This window comes from Limulus polyphemus, unplaced genomic scaffold (genome assembly GCF_000517525.1).
Source record: "Limulus polyphemus unplaced genomic scaffold, Limulus_polyphemus-2.1.2 Scaffold4, whole genome shotgun sequence".
In the NCBI taxonomy this organism is placed as follows: domain Eukaryota; kingdom Metazoa; phylum Arthropoda; class Merostomata; order Xiphosura; family Limulidae; genus Limulus; species Limulus polyphemus.
In genome coordinates this window covers 1,162,153-1,169,117 of record NW_013665614.1, presented here as the reverse complement: position 1 = coordinate 1,169,117, position 6,965 = coordinate 1,162,153, and positions in this window count along the sequence as shown.

Sequence of the window (6,965 nt, the reverse complement as noted above, 5' to 3'; positions counted from 1 at the left end):
CAATTAAAATAAAGACTTTTAATATTTCAGGAGTACAAGGGTATTTGTGTCATCCACGTGAAGAATCCATTTTCTGCTACATGCGTGCAATAATTGAAATAATTACTAAAACATACAAACGATTCACGCACCAGAGTCACAAACAATAAATGATGACAACTAGATGGCCAAACAAGTAATGGTGCAAAAATGAGAAAGAAAAGTGAACAAGTTGTACAATGCACTAATATTCGTATGCGGGCCCTTTGCTTTATACGGAGTATTGAACCTTGTTTTTTTTTTCTTTTTTGCTGTAATACAGTTTGTCAACGTATGATTGCAGAATATTGTTCTAAGTGTCCTGTATCCACCCCCCCCCCCCAACCCGGTCTCTCTCACACACACAAATTTACAACTCTTCTAAAGTGTTTGGTGTCCTTTTGACTTTCTAAATTATTTACAAATTATGACCCCCAAAATATTCATATTGGTAGTTTCTACAGGCTGAGCCATGATCATGACTGCTCCATCTGCCTATTTACCATCAAGATATCCTTTCACTACATATACCGTATGCTTGTGGTCATTGTCTCGCTGGAAGATGAATCTGCTCCTGATGTGTCACGTTTCGAAGGAAATAGCATAATCTATGAGACCCTGCATGTACTTGCCAGTAGTCAGGATGCCATTAATTTTGTGTAGATCACAGACGCTGTTGGTTGAGTTGCCGCCCAAAATTTGTAACGATCCTCCTCTATAGTCCACTGCAGAGATTGTGCGTTGACTACAATACTGTTCACTTCTTTACCATAAAAAAAAAACAAAAAATATCGTTCATTTTTGCCGAACAATTGAAAATTATATCCATATATAAAGTGCAAAAGTCTTCAGCTTTGCTTATTCCACTGTTTTAGGTACAATGCCCATTTCAACTTGTGGTTTGGTTACTTCTTATTAACAGCGAGTTTTGAGTAGCTACGCGTTCATTGAGACTACTTCATGCATAGTGTATTATATTTTTATAGGTAACATTCACATCTGTATTTACAGTAGCCTCGTTGTCAAGGTTTCTATTCGAGCGTTGTCTATTTCATAAATAGCATATCTTGAGATGCTTTTGAAGAAAGGTTTGGTTTCTTACCTCGACCACTTCTATTGTTAACAGAGTCTTGCATACAGTTCCCACTAAAACATGGAGTCTTCTTTCAGTTGTTCTCAAAGAGTATCATTGACCAGCCAAAACTTTAATTTATACAGTATTGTCATAGAATATTTCAGTCCTGGAAGCCATGATTGCATAAACACTTTTACTACTCGGTATACATTATGACTATTTGTACTTTTATAGGTTTTATCTCGTTGTGCAATTCTTGACTGATTGGACCACAGCCAGTCACAATGTAAACTATCAACACGTGACTGGTGTAGTTCTTTTTCTCACAAATATGGGATGACATTACTGTAGTACATGATTTTTGCACCCCTTGTCCCATAGCGATTACATAGTTATTTCCAATATTGTATATATAATGCACAAGCTATAAGATGCTTCACACATAAATGTAATAAATCAAACTTCTAGCCATTCACAAGGATTTCTTTATTTCCATTAAATGCCCTCATGAAATATTTTTTTCACAATTTTGAAGAATGCTTGTTTAGTAACTTTCAATATATCTCCGACAAATCTTTTCGGGAGTGATATAGACGGACATTTTTACTATAATACATTTGAGAAAAGAAATATTATAGTACACATTACAATGCATATACTGACATCATATAAATACATATACACAGATAAGTGAAAAAAATCATTGCTCATTTTTGTTATAGTGATATTTATGATAACATCTTATTTTGTTTGTTTCGGATATTCGTGCACAGTTACACAAGCCTATCTGTGCTAGTCGTCCCTAATTTTGAACTGATATACTAGAAGGGAGGCAACTAATAAACATTGTCCACTACTAACTCTTGGATTACTCTAATCGAATAATGAGAATTGACTCTCACTATTATAACGCACCCACAGCCCCAAAGTGCGGAACGTAATACTGAAGTTTCGGTTTCACAGTTCGGCACTCTTACAACAAGGTCACGCCCATTCAAACAACATAGTTAGGTATGCATGCTCTTCAGAATTTTTTCGGGAGAATTATGTTAAAAGAATCTTTTTTAAAAAGAAAGATTACTGCTTAACTAGTTGGGTAAAATAAATATAGTTTTCGAAATTTATAGAATATGAAGTGAAGTCATAGCATATGTTTGTTGTGAACTTATTCTAGCAATATGACCTAATGAACTAACTAAAAAGTAATCTCAGTTGATCTTTTTTTAGAACACAAATAGTGGAAATATAGTAATCAAATATTTTTTTGGCCCATTGTTAATTTTTATCTTTTGTTTAAAGTGCCACATTCTCATTGTTTTGATTTGATAGCAGAAAGTAATTTCATTAGTTAAGTGATAAATAAATTTGTTGTTATTTTGACTACTTGGGTCCACCCAGGCAATTCTTTTGGGTGTGATGACAGAGATAACAAGTCCTCACCTCCTTTAATATTTATAGCCTAATATTTTATAGTAATGTATGCCAATTATATAACCTTTCATCAAACCTCCACAAGGTGGCGAGAAGATTGTACACTCCAATTAACAATAGAATATCAAGTTTTTTGAATAAGCTTTTATTACTTGATGAGGATTCATAATAACGAGTGATTTTTAATCAAAATATAATAATTACAAACTAAACAGAAAGAGTGAACATACTCACATGAAATAATTACTAAATTCGGTTAGCTAAACTAATCATGGTAGCTACACACAACAACTATACATAAATTGATTAAAGGAAATAAACAGAATTATTACGTATGAGTTTCGTAACTTTTGTTATGGTGATAATATGTCAGAGAATAATATGTTCGTTACAGCTGACCATAAGTTATCATCATCTTGGAAAGATAAAAATAAAGTATGGAAACACTTTACGAAATGTTGAATTGAAATTCAATATTTTTTACTTACGTAAGTACTATTGAACTAAAAACATTTGTTCAAAATAAAATCGAGGTGAGAGTGGAATGAATGTTTACAGTTTTATAGAATTAATCTGAAATTCAAACACTTCTGCCCTCTAGTGGCACAACGGTATGTATGCGGAGTTACAACGCTAGAAACCGGGTTTTGATACCCGTGGTGGGCAGAGCACAGATAGCCCATTGTGTAGCTTTATGCTTAACTTCAAAGAAACAAATCAAACACTTTTACTTCTGTCAGTTTAGCTAGAGCAGATCAACTGTTCTTTGTCTTATAAGCGCAATGGTACAAAATAGGCTATCTGTACTGTATCAATTGTAGGGATCGAACGGTAGATTTCTGCATTATAAACCCCTAAAGCTCACCACAGAGCTAAAGATTTAAGCTGCTAGCTATTTTTCGTAAGCCTAATTTTAAATATTCAAACAACAGTTTCAATTTCATGTTCATACTCTAATTTTGGAAAAAAAATTAATTGTTTCGATTTTTACAATTTAATAAACTACCGATATCAAATAATGACTTTTGAGAACTTTTCATTCAGGAACTAACACTTCTTTAAAGGTCACGGAAGGTTTGTGAATTTTGTATTTAATTTCATAAACTTATTGTAGAGTGCACAGTGACTATGCTTGTAATTTCAAACTGAAGCCCACGAAACTGCATATATAAAGTAGGAACACAGGGGGAAAGTTTGCAGTCGGAACAAAGTTCAAACCTCTTTGTGATAGGCCAACGAGTGATATGCATCAAATAATTAAAAAATCCAACGAAACTTCAAAATCACCACAAACTGTCCATTAAAATATTCTCGGTTCGCGAAGACTGATATTCCGTAATCTTAATATATATATATATAAACATATATGTATTATGCACGAAGTTTGAATTTCTGACATGACATATAGAAGCCATACTTACTTTGAGTCAAGCGAAATTAAATTATCAGTAATATGTGATTTAAAAAAGAAAAAGTAAAGCGATATTGACCGTGTCTGCCTTAAGCTAAGAGCTCATCAAGCTTTGTCTGAAACAGCGCACGCTTTCAATAAACAGCTGTCTTTTTGAACCAGAAATTTCATTATCTTTCCCACTAAATAAGGACATCTAAAGGCTTAGAAAAATTAAGAAAACTTTTTTATCAGAAGAATAAATAATATTATAATAAAAGCTGCCACCACTGATTTTTACATTAAAATAGGAAACTAGGATGGTTTCTAATGATTTAAGAATGGAGTGATTTGCGAATGTACCAGTGCATCTTATTATTAACAACAACAAACTTATTGAAGCGCCAGTGTATATATTAATTAACAACAACTTATCGATGACCCAATGTGTCTACTAATTAAAAACAACGAATTTACTTATGAGCCAAAGTTTATTAATTAACAGAACAAACTTACGTGCCAGTGTATCTATTGATTAACAACAACAAATCTACTGATTAGCCAAAGTATCTATTAATTAACTTACTGATGTGCCAAATCATCTATCAATTAATGACACGAAACTTTTTATATCTATTTATACTGCAAGGCCTAGTGATTACTGCGCCGGATCGTGACTCTGAGGGTTCGTGGTTCTCGTCCTATTGGCGAAAAACACACTCCGCGCTTTGGTGCATTGTAAGAGTAATCAAGCGATGTCAAGTTCTACTATTCGATTAGAGTAACCTAAAGTTGGTGGTAGATGCAGTTGACTATCATTATTTCTATTTACTATAGGTATTTCTTTTCTGTGTCAATTTATGGTATTCTTTAGTTAGGAATATTTACTTCTTGAACTTGAGGCGAAAAAACATTTTTTTTTCTTAAGTAATTAACATTTTTACCTCATGTAGATTACATTTCTGTGTGACGACTAGAATATAATTATATTTTACCCTTTTAGAAATAAAAATACCATATCTATAAATTTGTATATTTAGGTTGTTTTAATTTTTTTCTAAATTTGCAAACGTGCACTAATCCTCTACATTACATATCACAAGGAATTGTCCAATAAAGCTTATACTTTATTGGTCGTGTTTCCGTGTCATGCCTTCCTGGAGCGAGATAGCAGTAGCCATTTTAAAGGGTTGTAGAGAGACTCCTACAAATCAATATGATCTGGATGTTTATTCTCCCTCAAATACGTTTAATGGAAATGATTTTTCAAACTGATAATCTAGGAATTGTGCGATGTTATACTAGGACCTTAGTCTGACCTATCAGTGTAGTATCCTTATTTTACTGATTCCTGTTTTCATCAGATACATAATTCTGTAACCTAACTACTAGGCCACGTCCATCCCGTATTACCAAAGACTCTATAATACTTATATAAAAAAAGTATATTCTATGTACTTGTATTTGCTTACTTTCTTTTGCTGTCCGTATTCATTTTATTCTCTGTATAATATTTCCGGAACATGCTGTATTGTTGGTACTTATTAGATGGTTTCAGTTTTGGTTTAATGCGAGAGTTATAATTTAGATAGTTTATATAGCACAAGTGTTAAATTTAGTTAGTTTTAGAAGCGATAGTTTATCGCAAGTTTGTTTACGTAACTGTTTACGAATCATACGTGTAGTTCAGTAGTTATGAACTGGCGATTGTTATATTATTGCATCATGTTACTAGAACCTTCTGTGTTTTTCTCGTTGTTTTAATTGAGTATTATTGCATCATAATATCTATTAGCGTGTAGAACGTTCTAGACCTCTGTCAGAGTATAAATACGCGTCGAAAATATAGTGCGATATATTGATCATGATTCTGAGTTTACCTATAAAGAGAGTATAGTGGTATTTTTTTAAATGAAATTATCACAGATTGTATTGTAATAACATAGTAGAAAATAATAATTCGTCTTATGAATTGTGTTCTAAAGTAACTGAACCAGCATGTGTAGACTTCGACGAAAATGATATAAATTTTTAATGCTCTGGATACAACTGTTACAACTAACGGTGTAACGAACATTTGTATATACGTTTGACTTGTTTTAGCCCTCCTATGGAACAGTGGTATGTCTGCAGACATACAAAGCTAGAAACTGTGTTTCGATACCCGTGGTTGGCAGAGCACAGATAGCCCATTGTGTAGCTATGTGCTTAACTTCAAATAAACAAACAAAACTTGTTTTAATATATCATTTTAAAACAAGTGCACTATATACTGTCTGTTTATTGTTGAAATTTATCACCAACAAGTCACAGACACCTACTGTAAAGAATCCGATCTACACATATAAAACCTGACAGTATTTACAAATCTCTAGGAAATCAGTTTGTCTGAATAGAGAAGCCGCATTGCAAATATTATTATTTTCATTAGATTTTTAGATTTTATATATATATATATACGTGCTATTACTAAAGTGATCCAGCATTGCAATATTTCACATATCGATTTTTATACTCTCATAAAATATAATCGGTCCTTTCTCAATTTCACGTGGTTAATGACGTTTAACAAGGATGCACTTAGTTTGATACTAATAACCTACGTATCTGACATGTCTCTGATATTTTCGAATAGCCTGCTGGCTGAGCTATGTCATGTTTAGAAGGATGTTCGAAAACGTCTGGCAGGATGGAGATATTTACTTTTTGAAATTGAGGGAAAAAACTTTCTTAGATAAGTGAAATTTTTAGCTCATCTATCAGATCAACCCATAAGTTCTGTCCGGATTTTAATTCTTTGAAATTTACTAGTAATTTAGAATGTTTAATGGAAATAAAAAATATTTATATATCATACATATGTATTTGGGCATATTTAAGCTTATTAAATTTTATTTTACAGAATAAAGTATTTCAAATTCCACTGATTAAAGCCCTTTAAACATGGAAGTATCTAAGAAGCATTTGAGGCATATAATGCTTTATGAGTTTAAAAAAGGGAATTCTGCAGCCGAAGCGACTCGAAATATTCACTCAGCTTATGGAGAAGAA